We start from the raw sequence: 22,080 nt of genomic DNA, 5'->3' as shown, positions 1-22,080 counted from the left end.
TAGGTCATTGATAAAAATGACAAACAGCAACGGCCCCAGAACAGATCCTTGTGGTACGCCACTTGTAACTGAACTCCATTCTGAACATTTCCCATCAACCACCACCCTCTGTCTTCTTTCAGCTAGCCAATTTCTGATCCACATCTCTAAATCACCCTCAATCCCCAGCCTCCGTATTTTCTGCAATAGCCTACCGTGGGGAACCTTATCAAATGCTTTACTGAAATCCATATACACCACATCAACTGCTCTACCCTTGTCTACCTGTTCAGTCACCTTCTCAAAGAACTCGATAAGGTTTGTGAGGCATGACCTACCCTTCACAAAGCCATGCTGACTATCCCTGATCATATTATTCCTATCTAGATGATTATAAATCTTGTCTCTTATAATCCCCTCCAAGACTTTACCCACTACAGACATGAGGCTCACGGGTCTATAGTTGCCGGGGTTGTCTCTACTCCCCTTTTTGAACAAAGGGACCACATTTGCTATCCTCCAGTCCTCTGGCACTATTCCTGTAGCCAATGATGACATAAAAATCAAAGCCAAAGACCCAGCAATCTCTTCCCTGGGCTCCCAGAGAATCCTAGGATAAATCCCATCAGGCCCCGGGGACTTATCTATTTTCAGCCTGTCCAGAATTGCCAACACCTCTTCCCTACGTACCTCAATGCCATCTATTCTAATAGCCTGGGTCTCAGCATTCTCCCCCGCAACATTATCTTTTTCCTGAGTGAATACTGACGAAAAATATTCATTTAGTATCTCGCCTATCTCTTCAGACTCCACACACAACTTCCCATCCCTGTCCTTGACTGGCCCTACTCTTACCCTAGTCATTCGCTTATTCCTGACATACCTATAGAAAGCTTTTGGGTTTTCCTTGATCCTACCTGCCAAATACTTCTCATGTCCCCTCCTTGCTCGTCTTAGCTCTCTCTTTTGATCCTTCCTCGCTACCTTGTAACTATCAAGCGCCCCAACTGAAACTTCACACCTCATCTTCACATAGGCCTCCTTCTTCCTCTTAACAAGAGATTCCACTTCTTTGGTAAACCACGGTTCCCTCGCTCGACGCCTTCCTCCCTGCCTGACCGGTACGTACTTATCAAGAACACGCAGTAGCTGTTCCTTGAACAAGCTCCACTTATCCAGTGTGCCCAACACTTGCAGCCTACTTCTCCAACCTAGCCCCCCCCAAGTCACGTCTAATGGCATCATAATTGCCCTTCCCCCAGCTATAACTCTTGCCCTGCGGTGTATACTTATCCCTTTCCATCACTAACGTAAACGTCACCGAATTGTGGTCACTGTCCCCAAAGTGCTCTCCTACCTCCAAACCCAACACCTGGCCTGGTTCATTACCCAAAACCAAATCCAACGTGGCCTCGCCTCTTGTTGGCCTGTCAACATATTGTGTCAGGAAACCCTCCTGCACACATTGTACAAAAACCGACCCATCTAATGTACTCGAACTATATCTTTTCCAGTCAATATTTAGAAAGTTAAAGTCTCCCATAATAACTACCCTGTTACTTTCGCTCTTATCCAGGATCATCCTTGCCATCCTTTCCTCTACATCCCTAGAACTATTTGGAGGCCTAGAGAAAACTCCCAACAGGGTGACCTCTCCTTTCCTGTTTCTAACCTCAGCCCATACTACCTCGGAAGATGAGTCACCATCTAGCATCCTCTCCGCCACCGTAATACTGCTCTTGACTAGCAGCGCCACACCTCCCCCTCTTTTGCCTCCTTCTCTGAGCTTACTAAAACACCTAAACCCCGGAACCTGCAACATCCATTCCTGTCCCTGCTCTATCCATGTCTCCGAAATGGCCACAACATCGAAGTCCCAGGTACCAACCCATGCTGCCAGTTCCCCTACCTTGTTTCGTATACTCCTGGCATTGAAGTAGATACACTTCAAACCACCTACCTGAACACTGGCCCCCTCCTGCGACGTCAAATCTGTGCTCCTGACCTCTATACTCTCATTCTCCCGTACCCTAAAACTACAATCCAGGTTCCCATGCCCCTGCTGCATTAGTTTAATTTGCATTGCTCCACACTATCTGAATCTGCAGCGTAAAGTCTGTTTAGTCCCTGAAAGAAATGGGTGAACACTTCCCGACCTCTCTCCCTCCGCTCTCGTGGGTTAATTATTTTGGGCCCTTCAAGATTTAGGACGCTGCAGACACACACCACAATCCAAGAAAAACTGACCAACGGGTTTCAGAATAGATAGCAAATGACCACTCAAGGTACAATCAGGAACAGATTCAAGGTCATCAAACTGAAACATGGGGCAGAATTAGCTGAGATGGAGCTGTAGGGGTTATGTCACGAGACGAGTAAACCAGAAGCCGAGACGAATGCTATCCCACCTTGGCAGTTTCATTTAAATTAAAGTAATTAACAAAAACCTGAAAGCTGGTCTCAGTAGGGTGACCATGAAACTACCAGCAGCTTTTGCAAAAGTCCAACTCGGTTGCATTACGGACGGAAATCTGATATCCTTACCTGATCTGGCCCACCACACAGTAATGCAGTTGACGCTTAACTGCCCACTAAAATGGCCAGCAAGCCACTCAGATGGGTGACAAATGCCCTGTCCCCCCCATCTGAATGAACCCCTGCTTGGACATAGTTTCATGACAGCCCCAAACCTCGAATCCTCCTTCAGGTGCCATTGCCCCACAATCTGACTCACTTCGCAGAAATCCCTCTGTGCCCTTCAGCATGGTGCAGAAGGGTTTCCTCCATGTGCTGCACACCTTTCACCTCCTTACCCTTGTCCGCTGTCCGGTCGCACCTGGGATGTTCTCAGTGGAGTGGTCTCTGCGCGAGAGTCCTCCCCCTTATCATCAGGCACCTGGGGTGGAGGGTGTTGCATACAGTAGTCCCATATAACTTTAGGTTGCATTGATTCATAGACTTGCAAGATGCCTGTGTCTTTTACGGCCTTGTGGAGTCCGTGGACTGCGCACATATAAGTTGCCTTTGGCTGCATCCCTTTTTCAGTGTTTTGAAATATGTGTTCTTTTTTTCTTGGTTGCACTTCAGACCCATGCCCCTGATCTTCAAGTACCCAGTGTGCAGGGGGGCAGGGAGGCAGGAGGACCTCCTCGTGGGCCTGCTCCTCGGCCCACCATTAAAAGATCCAGGCAGTGGGTGGTTGAGGGGGTTACCATCCTAACTGACTAACCCTCTTTAGCAGCTACATTCGCTGCTGGGTGTCCCTGGAAAAGAGAGCATGTGGTGTTCATCAGCATGTTGGAGGACCTCCATGCCTGGTGGGTACCATGGGGGCTGGGGTGCATAGTAGAATCCTGGAACCACATTTTAATTTAAAGTTTGATAAGTTTCCTTTCTGATTTTTATGGTTTGTGACAGTACCCTTTAAGGGGCTTTCATCTCATTTGATCAGTTGTTTAATTTACCAATTTGTTAATTTTAAGTCTGTTAATTTCACCCTGAGTTGACACTGGCGTATTCGAAAGAAGTAGGCAGCTCTGATGTCTTCAGGCTTTATACCCTGTATAACTGTTCTCATGCGCCTCGTCTTAATAAATGAATCCACAACATGTTTATCCAACAGAACATGGTGATGATTGGTGGTGAGACAGGTGGCAGCATGGTTGACTACTTGCATGATATAGTCAACAGCCTTAGATTGTGATACATGCCTTGACACTTTGGTCAGATTGCAACAAAGACGCTGCATTGGAAAGGTTAAAAACGTGGCGTGGTGACTGTGAAAAATTGTTTTGAAGACAGAGCGCTGAGCTAGTGCTCAAATAAAGAGCTGATAAGCAAATGGACTCCTCGCGGTGAGCTTGCAGCGCCTGGCCTGTCAGTTCTGTGACTGGCACAGTGCATCGAGAGGACCAGCACTGTTAGCTCTGTCGGGGAGGACAAGGTCGGGGTGTGGACCAGATCTATAGTGAGCGAGGGAGAGTCAAAGAAAAATAAAGCAGTACAAATCAAGCCAGAGAACGTTGCAATTATAATGGGGGATCCAGGAGTTGCTGAATAATAAATTGAATAGAAAGCAAAGTTGCCATTACTTTGTGGTGCATTCCCACCACAACTCGTCCTCGTGGGCAGAGCTTTGGAAAACCATGCAAAAGTGGCTCCAGCAACGGTCATTCCAGGTACTATAGGAGAAGGAAGGTCAAAAGGGCATTGTCTGAATATATATTGGGATGCAGCTGACCTACTATCTGAAATCAAAATGTTTAAACAGCGTACAGGGGTTTCTGGATTGGTGTCTAAACCACACAAGCAAGCCGTAAAAGTTTGCCGAACAATTGGGATTGAAGGTCTACACAGGCTGAACACATCAGCATTAACAGCAGAAGAACTAAATGTTCCCCAAATATATGGACTGCAATGGAAAATTGGTTCACAATCAGGTCAAACGTCCATATTCATCGACTAGAGTTCCTCATTTCGCTGACAGCCTTCAGAGTCCATTGACCACTTCATCAGCAGATACAGAGAAAAGGGCACGTAATGTGATTTTGCAAACACAGATCTAGCAGACAAAGTTGTTGAGTTGGTGATTACATCCACTCCCATGGAAGCTTTCCAGAAATATCTGCTCAACAAGCTAAAAACAGATAGCACCAAAGAGCTACTCAAGGATGCGCACAAATATGAACCGAACTTCGCAGGTCAAGGAAGGTAACAGGTTCTAAGTATAACCCCAATTGATAACGTACTAACTGGAGAACCCAAACCTAGCAAGACATGTGGAGGTTGTAACCTTCTGCGTGCACCAAGAAAATGCAGTTTTTCAATAGTACTGTGAGGCAGTGGCAGAAAGGGCCATTGGCAGCGTCAGTGCACTAGAGCTAATACTGATGCAGCTACAAGATGTTGAGTCGTGCATTCATCCAAACAGACTGTACACAACGGGTATCTTTAAACAATAAGAATTTGTGTCTGGTATCCTATCAGAAATACATATGAGGTGATTGACAAACCAGAAAATGACGATGATGTGTGTGATGAGATGAAAAATGGTGAACACATGTTTACACCATCAATTTCGTGGAAAACATAAATACCATCATATCATCCAAATTGTTTGCATGGATTTGAATTATCTACCCTAAGAAAGTTGGTGACTATTTATTATTGGCCAAGATTGACACGGGGGCAAGTGCCAACATACTATCTCTGCGAATTCTAAAAGACCTGTATCCATAGACATCAAAGGCCATGGCAAAACCTACTGCTGTGAAACTTTAAGTTAGAATGGTTCATTAATTCCAGGTGCAGGGACCATAGTCCTGGAGTGCATGTACACTCAATCCTCCTGGGTGCCACAGATATTTTTCACTATAGAAATTAAAGGCCCAGCAATTGCAGGTCTACCAGCATGCCGTGACCCCACACTGGTAATGATCCATGGAATCAATTAGACCGCACAAGGCAGATCAACCTCAGAAACTATTCCGATCACCCTCATTCACGAACTAACATTGAAATAGCCAGAATGTTTGGACAAAATTGGCTGCGACATTACATTTGCAGGAGAGTACAAGTTGGTCCATTGGCCCACCACCGCATGAGTGCAGCATCCACATTAAAGACAAATTGAAGGCTAAACTAGACAAAGTGAAGATGAAATGAAATGAAATGAAATGAAAATCACTTATTGTCACAAGTAGGCTTCAATGAAGTTACTGTGAAAAGCCCCTAGTCGCCACATTCCGGCGCCTGTACAGGGAGGCTGTTACAGGAATTGAACCGTGCTGCTGGCCTGACTTGGTCTGCTTTCAGACCAAAGCCGGCGATTTAGCCCTGTGCTAAACAACCCCTCTAAATGGAATCATTAGACGAGAACAAGAGCACACAGGTTGGTGCAGCTCAATCACATGGGCCATAAGCTCAATCACATGGGTCATATGGAAGGCTGGGGGTGACAAGTGGCACAGTGGTTAGCACTGGGACGGCAGCGCTGAGGACCCGGGTTCGAATCCCGGCCCTGGGTCACTGTCCATGTGGAGTTTGCAAATTCTCCCCATGCCTGCGTGGGTTTCACCCCCACAACCCAAAGATGTGCAGGTTAGGTGGATTGGCCACGCTAAATTGCCCCTCAATTGGAAAAACAAATGAGTTAAGTACTCTAAATTTAAAATAAAGGACGGATCATTGAGTGTACGCCTCAATCCATGTTGTTTAAATGCAGCTTTGAAAAGTTGTCCTTACACAATACTCACATTAGAAGAGTTAAATCTGAGATTTGTGGGTGTAACATTCCTCTCGGCCCTTGATGACACCATAGTTACTTGTCTGTACATCTTGTGGGGAAGCCCCAAGAACTGACTACATTTCGTATCTCATTCGGATGATTCCATTTTCAGTTACTCTCTTTCTGGCTACCTGTCAGTCAGGATCTCTTTCAAGCTCACATGGATTGCATTACATGCACTGTACCAGGATGCATCTGTATTGTGGGTGTTTCATAGAATTTACAGTGCAGAAGGAGGCCATTCGGCCCATCGAGTCTGCACTGGCTCTTGGAAAGAGCACCCCACCCAAGGTCAACACCTCCACCCTATCCCCATAACCCAGCAACCCCACCCAACACTAAGGGCAATTTTGGACACTAAGGGCAATTTAGCATGGCCAATCCACCTAACCTGCACATTTTTGGACTGTGCGAGGAAACCGGAGCACCCGGAGGAAACCCACGCGCACACGGGAAGGATGTGCAGACTCCGCACAGACAGTGACCCAAGCCGGACTCGAACCTGGGACCCTGGAGCTGTGAAGCAATTGTGCTATCCACAATGCTACCATGTTGTGGGAAAAACAAAGCAAGAACATGACCACAAGCTGCATTTATTGATGCAAGTGGCTGGTAATGAAGGAATGATGTTCAACAGTCTTAAATGTGGTATCAGCGTGCAGCAGATCAATTTCTTGGGTTCCATTTTTTCCAGTGTGGGCTTTTGTCCCAATCCAAGTAAAACAGAGGATGTTAAGACCATCCTAATTCCTCAAGATAAAGATGATCTTCGAAGATGTCGCGATCGCTTTCATTTCTTGTCTCCATACATTCCCAATTTCACTCCAAAATCTATTTTGCCAAGGGAATCGTTGAGAATTGTTGCCTTTCATGCCGCACAAAGACCACCAAAACATCCTCCAATCTCTGAAACAGTCATTACCAGGAGTATCAACATTGCAATTGTTACAATCCTTAGGACACAACTACCCTGGAGACAGAGGCATCATTAAAAGGTCTGGGAATATGAATACTACAAAAGGCAAATTGATTACATTTGGTTCAAAATCTCTGTCCATAATGTAATCTAACACTCAGACATTGAGTGGGAAACATTAGCTATAGTGTTTGGAATCATGGTAGTGATTTAAATGCCTCGTCGCGCTCGACCTGGTGCCGGGACAAGGCTGTTGAATCTCGCGAGAGACCTCTGGCGAGATTTGCGATACTCGAAACACAGATTTAATGGAGTCTCGCGAGACGTCGCGATCTGGATCTCACCCTCACTGTGCGAGGTCCAGAGCAGCATATTAGGCTCATTTAAATATGAGTTTGTGGGATTCTCGAGGCCCAGGCCTAACAGCTGCGCCTAGGAGACATTGCCAGGGCATTATTACTGGGGAGGCACTGGTTTAGTGGTGTTGTCACTGGACTAGTTTTCCAGAGACCCAGGGACATGAATTGAACCTGCGCTGCTGGCCTTGCTCTGCATCACAAGCCAGCTGTCTAACCCACTGAGCGGAACCAGCCCTCTTGCAGATGGCCATGATGACCATGAAACCATTGTCGATTGTCGTGAAAACCCATCTGGTTCACTGATGTCCTTTAGGGAAGGAAATCTGCCATCCTGATCTGGTCTGGCCTACATGTGCCTCCCAGACCCACAACAATGTGGTTGACTCATAAACGCCCTCAGGAATGAGCAAGAAATGCTGGCCCAGCCACTAATGCCCAAATCCCATGAATGAATAAAGAAAAAAAATGGCAACTAAAAGAATTTAAATTCAATTAATTAATAAATGGGGAATAAAATGAGCATCTCATTAATAATGACCATGAAACTACCAGACTGGTTCACTGATGTCCTTCAGGGGACAATCTAGTTAGCCAATCTAGTTTACATGTGACTCCAGACCCACAGCGAAGTGATTGACTCTTAACTGTCTCTGCAGTGGTCTAGCGAGCCACTCAATCGCGGAAGGTTCACCCCCACACCCAAAGATGTGCAGGCTAGGTGGATTGGCCACGCTAAATTGCCCGTTAATTGGAAAAAATTAATTGGGTACTCTAAATTTTATTTTTTTTTAATCAGTGAGCCGCATCCTTTGGACGAGAGGAATAAACAGATTGAAGTTCTTAGCATCACGATAGACCAGGAAAGTTTGATGAGATCTGCAGAAGCGTAAGTGTAGAGGCAATGATCGTAAAGGTACAACCTAGGTGTACTGGTCACTTAGTGGGAATGTCTGATGTCTGTTGTATAGTGAGCTGGGGCTCACTAAACATGTGACGGTCAGCTCAGGCGACCATCAGAGTGCCGAAAGATCAGTCAAAAAATAAAATGGCATCTCAACTGAGACGTAGGAATGATGGCACAGCAACGTGGGAAGTAAATCATTTCCAATTTTCCTCAAGGGCCCAAAGGAAATCAAGGAAGGATATCTTGCGAGTGGTGAAACTTAGGCTCCAGTCCAGCACCAGGGACCAGGGTTCAATTGCGGCCTTGGGTGACTGTGTGGAGTTTGCACGCTTTCCCCATGTCTGCGTGGGTTTCCTCTGGGTGCACCGGTTTCCTCCCACAGATGTGCAGGTTAGGTGGAGTGGCCAGACCAAAATTGTCCCTTAGTGTCCAAAGATATGCAGGTTAGCTGGGTTAACGAGATAGGGCGGGGGCCTGGGCCTCTTTCAGAGGGTCGGCGCAGACTTGATGGGCCGAATGGTCCCCTTCTGCACTGTAGGGATTCCATGGTCACAAAAACCTGCAATCTGTATTAATTGGAGATGAATGATTGGCTATTGTCTTCAGGAACGAAGGACCAATCATCCACATTGTCATAGTAGCTGGCTTGAATGGCATTTTAGTTATGTGGTAATCTCTCCCGCTGTCCAGGAACATAAATACGCCCACAATACACTTGCAAAGTGAGATTGCTTTTCAAAATGTGTTTATTGTCCTGCCAATAAGTGGCCAACCATACAACACACTTATCGGTACATTGGAAAGTTTATAATTGGTTATTTAATGGAATAATGGTCTTTGCTCAGCACCACAGGTAATGCAGAGGAATGAAATGGGAACGTTATGTTATTCATTACAGTAAGAAATAACGCTTTCAAATAGAGCTGCAATTAGCCTCCACTGAAATAATCAAACACAGATGCAATTGAGTTGAATTAATTGCCATCATGTTCAGCTTGACGCAGGGAGGAACAGAACAGACCATTCATTGGAACTAATACAGTTTGACAGTAATTAAATCTACACTTCGAATACAGTCAATGGTACTCTTCGAAGTCGGCTGCTCCTGTGGATTTGCAATCTGAATCGGTTCTGATTTTTCAGATGTTGAAACGTGTATCTCTGTGATTCAACACAGACAGTCCCATTCAGAATAGATTTATTGTACCAGTATTCGATGTTAAGTGTTGAGGTGAATGATCTGTAATCCCTCACGACTGGGTGAGATTACAGTTGTGAGGATATTGAAGGTACAAAGTAGATTCATAGAAACATAGGAAATAGAAGCAGGAGGAGGACATTTGGCCTTTCGAGCCTGCTCTGCCATTCATTAGGGTCATGGCTGATCATCAAGTTCAATACCCTGCTCCCGCGTTTTCCCCACATCCCTTGATCTCTTTAGTCCCAAGAGCTATATCTAATTCGAGATCCGCGTTCATTGTAGCTGCTGTGAAAGATTCTTCAGTCCTTGTTTCATTGACTCCTCCTGCAGAGAAGATGGAGTTAGATCACCCATTTCAATGAATAAGTGGCAGATCACTGAAATAAATTCTCTTCAGCCTTTGTGTTAAAGATTCGGAAAAATAGCAGTGGGTTGATTGAAACCATTATAATTTGAGTATTTGAGGATTCCAAAATTGAGACAGAATTCCCCTCAAATAGAGTGCTCAGCCTCGACTAACCCTGTCCAACTCTCGACACCCAGTCTGAAACCCAACACACAGTCTGAACCTCCTACACCCAGTCTGAACTCTAACAACCAGTCTGAACCTCCTGCACCCAGTCTGAACCTCCTACACCCAGTCTGAACCTCCTGCACCCAGTCTGAACCTCCTACACCCAGTCTGAACCTCCTGCACCCAGTCTGAACCTCCTACACCCAGTCTGAACCTCCTACACCCAGTCTGAACCTCCTGCACCCAGTCTGAACCTCCTGCACCCAGTCTGAACCTCCTACACCCAGTCTGAACCTCCTGCACCCAGTCTGAACCTCCTACACCCAGTCTGAACTCTAACAACCAGTCTGAAACTCCAACGCCGAGTCTGAACCTCCTACGCCCAGTCTGAACCTGCTACGCCCAGTCTGAATCCCCTACGCCCAGTCTGAATCCCCTACGCCCAGTCTGAACCTCCTACGCCCAGTCTGAACCTGCTACACCCAGTCTGAATCCCCTACGCCCAGTCTGAATCCCCTACGCCCAGTCTGAACCTCCTACGCCCAGTCTGAACCTGCTACAACCAGTCTGAATCCCCTACGCCCAGTCTGAATCCCCTGCGCCCAGTCTGAACCTCCTGCGCCCAGTCTGAACCTCCTACGCCCAGTCTGAACCTGCTACAACCAGTCTGAATCCCCTACGCCCAGTCTGAATCCCCTACGCCCAGTCTGAACCTCCTACGCCCAGTCTGAACCTGCTACAACCAGTCTGAATCCCCTACGCCCAGTCTGAATCCCCTGCGCCCAGTCTGAACCTCCTACGCCCAGTCTGAACCTCCTACCGCCAGTCTGAACCTTGTACGCCCAGTCTGAATCTCCTACACCGAGTCTGAAACTCCTACGCCCAGTCTGAACTCTAACAACCAGTCTGAAACTCCTACGCCGAGTCTGAACCTCCTACGCCCAGTCTGAACCTGCTACGCCCAGTCTGAACCCCATCCACCCAGTCTCAATCTCCTACGCCCAGTCTGAACCTCCTACCCCCAGTCTGAACCTTGTACGCCCAGTCTGAATCTCCTACACCGAGTCTGAAACTCCTACGCCCAGTCTGAACTCTAACAACCAGTCTGAAACTCCTACGCCGAGTCTGAACCTCCTACGCCCAGTCTGAACCTGCTACACCCAGTCTGAACCTTGTACGCCCAGTCTGAATCTCCTACACCGAGTCTGAAACTCCTACACCCAGTCTGAACCCCCTCCACCCAGTCTGAACCCCCTCCACCCAGTCTCAATCTCCTACGCCGAGTCTGAACCTCCTACGCCCAGTCTCAATCTCCTACGCCCAGTCTGAACCTCCTACCCCCAGTCTGAACCTCCTACGCCCAGTCTGAACCTCCTACGCCCACCCTGAAACTCCTACGCCCAGCCTGAACCGCCTACGCCCAGCCTGAACCTCCTACACCCAGTCTGAACCTCCTACGCCCAGTCTGAAACTGCTACGCCCAGTCTGAATGTGATGAACGGTTACTGCCTTATCATCATGTAAGGTGATGTCCCCTTTAAGACCGGGCTTGGAACCCTGGGGACTCCGCCTCTGGCTCCGCCAATCTGGGAGCCATACATAAAGGGCTGCCTCATGGTCTGTGCAACAGTCAGCTCTCGTCTCTAGCTCTAGCATAGTTATTAGTCTAATAAAGCCTTCTTTACAGTTTAATCTCTAAGCGTCATTATTGAGGGTACCTCACTGAATCTCCTACGCCCAGTCTGAACCTCCTAAGCCCAGTCTGAACCTCCTACGCCGAGTCTGAACCTCCTACGACCGTCTGAACCTCCTACACCCACTCTGAACCCCCACACCCAGCCAGAGACCCCGACACCCAGCCTGAGCCCCCTACACCCAGCCTGAACCCCCTATACCCAGCCTGAATCCCCTACACCCAGTCTGAGCCCCCTACACCCAGCCTGAACCCCCCACACCCAGTCTGAACCCCCTACACCCAGCCTGAATCCCCTACACCCAGTCTGAGCCCCCTACACCCAGCCTGAACTCTCTACACCCAGTCTGAACCCCCTACACCCTGTTTGAACCCCCTACGCCCTGTCCGAACCTCCTACACCCAGTCAGAACCCCCTACACCCAGCCTGAACCCCCTACACCCAGTCTGAACCCCCTTCACCCAGTCTGAACCCCCTACACACAGTCTGAACCCCCTACACCCAGTCTGAACCCCCTACACCCAGTCTGAAACCCCACACTCAGTCTGAACCCCCTACACCCAGTCTGAACCCCCTGCACCTAGTCTGAAACCCAACACCCAGTCTGAACCCCCTACACCGACCATGAAACTCCTACGCCCACTCTGAACATCCTACGCCCAGTCTGCACCACCTACGCCCAGTCTGAACCTCCTACGCCCAGTCTGAAACTGCTATGCCCAGTCTAAACCTCCTAAGCCCCGTCTGAACCTCCTACACCCAGTGTGAACCTCCTACACCCAGTCTGAACCCCCTACACCCAGTCTGAACCCCCTACACCCAGTCTGAACCCCCTACACCCAGTCTCAATCCAATACACCCAGTCTGAACCCCCTAAACCCAGTCTGAACCTCCTACACCCAGTCTGAACCCCCTACACCCAGTCTCAATCCACTACACCCAGTCTGAGATCCCGACACCAAGTCTGAACCCCCTACACCCAGTCTCAACCTCCTAACCCCAGTCTGAACATCCTACCCCCAGTCTGAACCTCCTACACCCAGTCTGAACCTCCCACCCCCAGTCTGAACCTCCTACCCCCAGTCTGAACCTCCTACACCTAGTCTGAACCTCCTACACCCAGTCTGATCCTCCTACCCCCAGTCTGAACCTCCTACACCCAGTCTGAACCTCCTACACCCAGTCAGAACCTCCTACACCCAGTCTGAACCTCCAACACCCAGTCTGAACCTCCTACGCCCAGTCTGAACCTCCTACACCCAATCTGAACCTCCTAGGCCCAGTCTGAACCTCCTAGGCCCAGTCTGAACCTCCTATGCCCAGTCAGAACCTCCTACCCCCAGTCTGCACCTCCTACACCCAGTCTGAACCTCCTACCCCGTGACTGAACCTCCTACCCCCAGTCTGAACCTCCTACGCCCAGTCTGAACCTCCTATGCCCAGCCTGAAACTCCTACGCCCAGCCTGAACCTCCTACGCCCAGTCTGAACCTCCTATGCCCAGCCTGAAACTCCTACGCCCAGCCTGAACCTCCTACGCCCAGTCTGAACCTCCTATGCCCAGCCTGAACCTCCTACGCCCTCTCTGAACCTCCTACGCACAGTCTGCACTGTCATGATATTCAAACACACATCACAACACACACATCATGATAGACAGACCAACAGACCAATTAGCACACAAAACACGACAGCCAATCACAGACAAGAGCAGACACAGAATAAGACAAGAAACACGACACCTGCTGGCCAGTCCATCTGGAGACAGGACAAGGCCAGGACCTCATTAACAAGACACTCACACCTCACCACGTGCTGAGTACCAAGTCAGATGTGTAAATAACTAGTTGGAATAAAACTGCGTTGTACCAATCGCAACCATGTTGGTTCGTCTGTACCTCAGAGCACCCAACACCACATGGTACCAGTGAGTGAATCGATACTTACCGGCAAATCTGCCATCCTGAGCCATGGACACCCACAACAAACCGCAGCCGTTGCAAGTCGCTGGGAACCTGGGCACCAATTGGAAGCTCTTCAAGCAGCGATTCAAACTGTTCATGTGAGCCACGAAAAACAGGGCGCCTCGGACGAAACAAAGATTGCCATGCTCCTCACTACCGCAGGTCAGCACGCCATCGATGTATACAACTCCTTGGTGTTCGTGGAAGGCGAGAACAAATCTAAATATGACACGGTCCTCCTCAAGCTCGACCAGCACTTCAACGTTCAGGTCAATGAAAGCTTTGAGAGGTATATCTTTCAGCAGCGCCTACAAGGTAAGGATGAGCTCTTTCAGCCCTTCCTGACGCAACTCCGCATACTCGCGCAGTCCTGCGGTTACGGCACCACCTCAGAGTCCATGATCCGGGACCAGATCGTTTTTGGCGTTGCCTCCAGTGGCCTATGCCAGCAGCTTCTAAAAATTAAAGGCCTGACCTTAGCATCTGCAGTTGAAGCCTGTGTCCTGCATGAAAATGCGACCAGCCGCTATGCTCAATTTCAGGCGACCGAATCGGCACGGAGGGGTTCCCAAGCGATCGAATCAGCAAGCCAGGCCGCCCACGAGGCCGAATGCATCCAGGCAATCGAGTTTCTCCTGGCCCGCGGCCCGGAGGAGGGTGGCCGTTTCGCGTGCTTTTTGAGGCCTCCCGCGTTTGTGCGCGCCAAAACCTATGGCAACACTGAGGGACGTGCTGCGCAGGCGCGCCCGACGCAAGACCGAACTGCGCATGCGCAGTGGCGTAACGAACGCCATGACGTCATGACGTGCGGCAACTGTGGAGCTGCACATTTAAAAGGGCAATGTCCTGCAAAAACCCGACAATGCCTACGCTGTGGCAAGATGGGCCACTACGCTGCCTACTGTCGAGCGGCTCAACCTGTGGATCTTCCACATCTCCGACAACCTCGCAGACACGTGCGGACCATCCAGCCTCCACATCACGACATCCAAACCGACGACGCAGATGACCAAGACGCGTTCCGGGTTGCGGTCATTGATGCGAACCGGGTCAACACCATCAATCCGGCTGATGAATGGAGTGCCACCCTGACGGTCAACCGATCGCCGATCACTTTCCGCCTGGACACTGGCGCCTCCGCCAACCTCATAGCATGGTCAACATTCTATGCCATGAAGGTCAGACCACCAATCCAGCCATCCCGGTGCAAGATGGTCGACTACAACGGGAACGTTATCCCGGCCATGGGATCCTGCCAGCTCCAGGTGACACACAAAACACACACAGCCACACTCTCGTTCGAGATAGTTGGCTCATCGAAGGACTCCCTGCTGGGCGCACAGGCATGTAAGGCTCTCCACCTTGTGCAACGAATTGTCGCTCTCTCTCCAGACGGCACGTCTGACTTCCTGGATGCAGAGTTCAACGCACAGCTCCAATCGCTCCTCGCCCACAACCAGGAGGCATTCGAAGGCATAGGAACACTGCCATACACATACCGAATTCGCCTCAAACTGGACGCCATCCCGGTCGTTCACGCATCTCGCAGGGTTCCTGCGCCACTTAAAGACCGCCTCAAGCTGCAGCTGCAGGATCTCCAGGACCAAGGGGTCCTATCCAGGGTCACGGAGACCATGCCATGGGTCAGCTCCATGGTGTGTGTCAAGAAGCCCTCTGGCGAGCTCCGCATCTGTATAGACCCCAAAGACCTCAATAATAACACATTCCACATTCTCCACATTCTCACTCTCTGATTGAGCTAAATATGTAATCCTCTGTAACGTGCACTAAATTCACAGTTCATTAGATAATTAAACTTAATTGTGGACGATTAAAAAAATTATTTAAAAAAAAAAGAGGGCAGCACGGTAGCATTGTGGATAGCACAATTGCTTCACAGCTCCAGGGTCCCAAGTTCGATTCCCGGCTTGGTTCACTATCTGTGCGGAGTCTGCACATTCTCCCCGTGTGTGCGTGGGTTTCCTCCGGGTGCTCCGGTTTCCTCCCACAGTCCAAAGATGTGCGGGTTAGGTGGATTGGCCATGCTAAATTGCCCTTACTGTTCAAAAAGGTTAAGTGGGGATTACTGGGTTACGGGGACAGGATAGGTACGTAGGCTTGAGTAGGGTGCTCTTTGTAAGGGGATTGGCCATGCTAAATTGCCCTTCGTGTTCAAATTGCCCTTAGTGTTGGGTGGGGTTACTGGGTTATGGGGATAGGGTGGAGGTGTGGACTTGGGTAGGGTGCTCTTTCAAAGAGCCGGTGCAGACTTGATGGGCCGAATGGCCTCCTTCTGCACTGTAAATTCTATGATCTATGAATAACATTATGAGGGAATATTATCCCATACCCAAACGGGAGGAGATCACCAGTGAAATGGCCCAAGCGAAGATATTCACGAAACTGGATGCTTCTAAAGGATTTTGGCAGATCCAACTGGACCCATCTAGCCGAAAGCTATGTACCTTCAACACCCCTTTCGGCAGATTCTGCTACAACCGGATGCCATTTGGCATCATCTCGGCATCCGAGGTCTTCCACAGAATCATGGAGCAGATGATGGAAGGCATCAAAGGGGTGCGCGTATATGTGGACGATGTCATCATCTGGTCCACCACACCGCAGGAGCACATACATCGTCTCCAACGCGTTTTTGCCCGCATACGGGAAAACGGGCTGCGCCTCAACCGAGCCAAGTGCGCCTTTGGCCAGACCGAATTGAAGTTCCTGGGGGACCATATCTCCCGGTCAGGGGTCCGTCCGGATGCAGACAAGGTGAGCGCCATCACAGCCATGCCGTAGCCGGCCGACAAGAAGGCTGTCCTACGCTTCCTTGGCATGGTCAACTTCCTAGGGAAATTCATTCCCAACCTTGCCTCCCACACAACGACTCTGAGCCACCTCGTCAAAAAATCTACAGAGTTCCAGTGGCAGCATACACACCAGCAGGAATGGGAGGAGCTCAAACACAAACTCACCACGGCACCAGTGTTGGCGTTCTTCGACACGTCTCGTCCCACCAAAATCTCAACTGATGCCAGCCAATCCGGCATTGGAGCAGTGCTCCTGCAGAGGGATGACACGTCGTCATGGGCCCTGGTTGCCTATGCATCGCGGGCCATGACCCCCACAGAGCAGCGTTATGCGCAAATCGAAAAAGAATGCCTGGGCTTGCTAACCGGTTTAGACAAGTTCCACGATTACGTCTATGGTCTTCCACGGTTCACGGTCGAAACTGACCACTGCCCCCTGGTCAGCATAATAAACAAGGACCTGAACGAGATGACCCCTCGCCTCCAGCGCATCCTACTTAAACTCAGGAGGTACGACTTCCAACTGGTCTACACTCCAGGGAAGGACCTCATCGTGGCGGATGCCCTATCCAGAGCAGTGAGCACGCCACCAGATGCGGAGGGGTTTGTATGTCAGGTCGAGGCATAGGTGGTCTTGACAGCGGCAAATCTGCTGGCTGACGACTCCAGTCTGGCCCGCATCCGCCGAGACACAGCGGCCGACCCCCTTTTACAGCAAGTGATGCGCCACATGATGGGAGGATGGCTCAAAGGGCAGTGCCTGCAGTTCTATAATGTACGAGACGACCTAGCCATCATTGATGGGATCCTTCTGAAGCTGGACTGGATTGTGATTCCGCACAGTATGCACCAGCTGGTTCTCGATCAAATACACGAAGGCCACTTGGGGGTCGAGAAGTGCAGACGGAGGGCCCGAGAGGCGGTATACTGGCCGGGCATCAGTGACGATATTGCCAACATGGTGATCAACTGTACAACCTGCCAAAGGTTTCAGCCTGCGCAACCTCCTGAGACGCTTCTGCCCCATGAGCTGGTGACGTCCCCCTGGGCGAAGGTGGGTGTCGACCTATTTCACGCACTTGGCATGGTCTATGTTATCATAGTGGGCTACTTCTCCAATTACCCAGAAGTCATACGCCTGCACGATCTCACGTCGTCTGCTGTCATCAGGGCCTGCAATGACACCTTTGCTCGCCACGGCGTTCCGATGACTGTCATGTCGGATAATGGGCCTTGTTTTGCCAGCCATGAATGGTCATCCTTTGCCGCCTCGTATAGCTTCACACACGTGACGTCCAGCCCTCTGCATCCCCAGTCCAATGGAAAGGCGGAGAAGGTCATTCACATTGCCAAGCGGCTCCTCTGCAAGGCTGCTGCTGCCGGATCGGACTTCTACCTCGCCCTGCTGGCCTATCGCTCGGCCCCGCTAGCCACGGGTCTCTCGCCAGCACAGCTGCTGATGGGTCGCGCCCTCAGAACCACTGTGCCTTCCATCCTGGCACCAACAATAGACCATGCTCCGGTACTGCATAGGATGCAACTGCAGCGCGATCGCCAGAAGAGATCGTACGACACAAGGGCAACTGATCTTCCCTCCCTGGCCCCTGGAGACAACGTCCGCATTCACCTACCAGACGGTGGCTGGTCGGCACCTGCCGAAGTTCTCCGACGCGTGGCTCCCCGCTCGTTCCTGGTACGCATGCCGGATGGATCCGTGCGTAGGCGCAATCGCCGAGCCCTTCGCCTACTCCCACGCTCGCAACGGAACCATACACAGATGCCGTGTCCTCAACTGGTCCCTGATAGCGACTTCGTGGAGCTGCCATATACTATGCTCCTTCTATCGCCGTCCGTGGCCAGGCTCGTACCTCAGCCGGTGGTTCTCGACCCACCCTTGAGGCGGTCAACACAAATTCGTCGCCCACCTACTAGACTGGACTTATCAGATTGTTCACACGTCAAATTTTAGCAACTACTGTATTGTAACATGTCACTGTTTTATCGTTCCAGGCCTCGTTTGATCGGTCCAAATTTCAACGTTCTTCTTCTTTTGCTATGGTGCAACCTCGTTAGCATGTCAAACCTGACATCGCCCCTTGTATATAGTTACGCCACATGTACATGCTGTAAATATCACGCACACACACCTTTAGCTGCACTCAGGACACATTTATATTTATAACCACGTAGTCACATAATCTTGTAAAAAAGGGGGGATGTCATGATATTTAAACACACATCACAACACACACATCATGATAGACAGAACAAAAGACCAATTAGCACACACAACACGACAGCCAATCACAGACAAGAGCAGACACAGTATAAGACAAGAAACACGACACCTGCTGGCCAGTCCATCTGGAGACAGGACAAGGCCAGGACCTCATTAACAAGACACTCACTCGGTCACCACGTGCTGAGTACCAAGTAAGATGTGTAAATAACTAGTTGGAATCAAACTGCGTTGTACCAATCGCAACCGTGTTGGTTCGTCTGTACCTCAGAGCACCCAACACCACATGCATCTCCTACGCCCAGTCTGAACCTCCTACGCCCTGTCTGAAACTGCTACACCCAGTCTAAACCTCCTACGACCCGTCTGAACTTCCTACGCCCCGTCTGAACCTGCTACGTCCCGTCTGAAACTCCTACGCCCAGTCTGAACCTCCTACGCCTAGTCTGAATCTCCTAATCCCAGTCTGAACCTCCTACACCCCTTCGGAACCCCCTACACCCAGCCTGAACCCCTTACACCAGTCTGAATCGCCTACAACCAGACTGAACCTCCTTTACCCAGTCTGAACCTACGACACCCAGTCTGAACATCCTACTCCCAGTTTGAACACCAACACCGAGTCTGAACCCCGTACACCCAGTCTGAATAACTCTACAGCCAGTCTGAACAACTCTACACCCAGTCTGAACCCCCTACACCCAGTCTGAACCCCCTACACCCAGTCTGAACCCCCTACACCCAGTCTGGACCCCCTACACGCACTCTAAACCTCCTACACTCCGTCTGAACCCGCTACACCCAGTCTGAACCCCCTACACCCAGTCTGAACCCCCTACACCCAGTCTGAACCCCCTACACCCAGTCTGAACAACTCTACACCCAGTCTGAACCCCCTACACCCAGTCTGAACCCCCTACACCCAGTCTGAACCCCCTACACCCAGCCTGAACTCCCTACACCCAGTCTAAACCTCCTACACTCCATCTGAACCCGCTACACCCAGTCTGAATCTCCTACACCGAGCCTGAACCCCCTACACCCAGTCTGAACCCCCTACACCCAGTCTGAAAAACTCTACACCCAGTCTGAACCCCCTACACCCAGTGTGAACAACTCTACACCCAGTCTGAACGCCCTACACCCGTCTGAACCCCCTACACCCAGTCTGAACCCCCTACACCCAGTCTGAACTCCCTACACCCAGTCTGAACTCCCTACACCCAGTCTGAATCTCCTACACCGTGTCTGAACCTCTTTCACCCAGTCTGAACCTCTTTCACCCAGTCTGAATCTCCTACACCGAGTCTGAACCTCTTTTACCCAGTCTGAACCTCTTTCACCCAGTCTGAACCTCCTACACCCAGTCTGAACCCCCTACACGCAGTCTAAACCTCCTACACTCCGTCAGAACCCGCTACACCCAGTCTGAATCCCCTACACCCAGTCTGAACCTCTTTCAACCAGTCTGAACCTCCAACACCCAATCTGAACCTCCTACACCCAGTCTGAACCCCTACACCCAGTCTGAACCTCTTTCACCCAGTCTGAACCTCTTTCACCCAGTCTGAACCTCCTACACCCAGTCTGAACCCCTTAGCGCAGTCTAAACCTCCTACATTCCGTCTGAACCGGCTACACCCAGTCTGAACCTCTTTCACCCAGTCTGAACCTCCTACACCCAGTCTGAACCTCCTACACCCAGTCTGAAACCCCTACACCCAGTCTGAAACTCCTACACCCAGTCTGAACCTCCTACACCCAGTCTGAAACTCCTACTCCCAGTCTGAACCCCTACACCGAGTCTGAACCTCCTACACCCAGTCTGAACCTCCTACACCCAGTCTGAACCTCCTACTCCCAGTCTGAACCCCCTACACCCAGTCGGAACCCCCGACATCCAGTTTGAACCCCCTACACCCAGCCTGAATCCGCAAACCCAGTCTGAACCCCCAGACCCAGCCTGAACCCCCACACCCAGTTTGAACCCCCCACGCCCAGTCTGAACCCCCTACACCCAGTCTCAATCCACTACACCCAGTCTGGGAACCCGACACTAAGTCTGTACCCCCTACACCCAATCTGAACCCCCTACACCCAGTCTGATCCCCACACCCAGTCTGAATCCCAATAGCCAGTCTGATACCCTAAATCCAATGTGAACCCTTAGGTTCGAACTTCCTAAACCCAGGCTGAACCTCCTACCCCCAGTCTGAACCTCTTACACCCAGTCTGAACCTCCTACCCCCAGGCTGAAATTCCTTCCCCCAGTCTGAACCTCCAACACCCAGTCGGAACCTCCTACACCCAATCTGAAACTCCGACACACAGCCTGAACCTCCTACACCCAGTCTGAACCTCCAACACACAGCCTGAACCTCCTACACCCAGTCTGAACCTCCTACACCCAGTGTGCACCCCCTACTCCCAGTGTGAACCTCCTACACCCAGTCTGAACCCCCTACACCCAGTCTGAACCTCCTACACCCAGTCTGAACCTCCTACACCCAGTCTGAACCTCCTACACCAAGTCTGAACCTCCTACACCCAGTCTGAACCTCTTAGACCCAGTCTAAATCTCCTACACGCAGTCTGAACCCCCTACACCCAGTCTGAATCCGCACACCCAGTCTGAACCGCCTACACCCAGTCTGAACCCCCTACACCCAGTGTGAACCCCCTACACCCAGTCTGAACCCCCTACATCCAGTCTGAACCCACTACACCCAGTCTGAACCCCCTACATCCAGTCTGAACCCCCTACACCCAGTCTGAACCCCCTACACCCAGTCTGAACCCCCTACACCCAGTCTGAACCCCCTACATCCAGTCTGAAACTCCACACCCAATCTGAACCCCCTATACCCAGTCTGAAACAGCACACCCACTCTGAACCCCCACACCCAGTCTGAACCCCCACACCAAGTCTGAACCCACTACACCCAGTCTGAACCCCCTACACCCAGTCTGAACCCCCACACCCAGTCTGAACCCCCTACACCAAGTCTGAACCCCCTACACCCAGTCTGAAACAGCACACCCATTCTGAACCCCCACACCCAGTCTGAACCCCTACACTCAGTCTGAACCCCCTACACCCAGTCTGAACCCCCTACGCCAAGTCTGAGCACCCTACACCCAGTCTGAACCCCCTACACCCAGTCTGAACCCCGTACAACCAGTTTGAACTCCCTACACCCAGTCTGAACCCC

General features: G+C 50.6%; 1 long non-coding RNA gene across 1 annotated transcript in view; it reads right to left on the bottom strand.

Moving 5' to 3' along the window:
• Positions 1 to 9,172: 9,172 nt before the first annotated feature.
• LOC140427116 (uncharacterized) overlaps positions 9,173 to 22,080 on the bottom strand; it is a 223,277-nt gene continuing 210,369 nt past the window's right edge. The window contains exon 3 of the long non-coding RNA XR_011948391.1: positions 9,173 to 9,969. This is a non-coding gene — a long non-coding RNA (uncharacterized lncRNA). The remainder of the gene's footprint in view (positions 9,970 to 22,080) is intronic.

Source organism: Scyliorhinus torazame, chromosome 7 (genome assembly GCF_047496885.1).
Source record: "Scyliorhinus torazame isolate Kashiwa2021f chromosome 7, sScyTor2.1, whole genome shotgun sequence".
Lineage (NCBI taxonomy): Eukaryota > Metazoa > Chordata > Chondrichthyes > Carcharhiniformes > Scyliorhinidae > Scyliorhinus > Scyliorhinus torazame.
The sequence above is the reverse complement of the archived record's forward strand: the minus strand, read 5'-3'. Positions and strand labels throughout refer to the sequence as shown.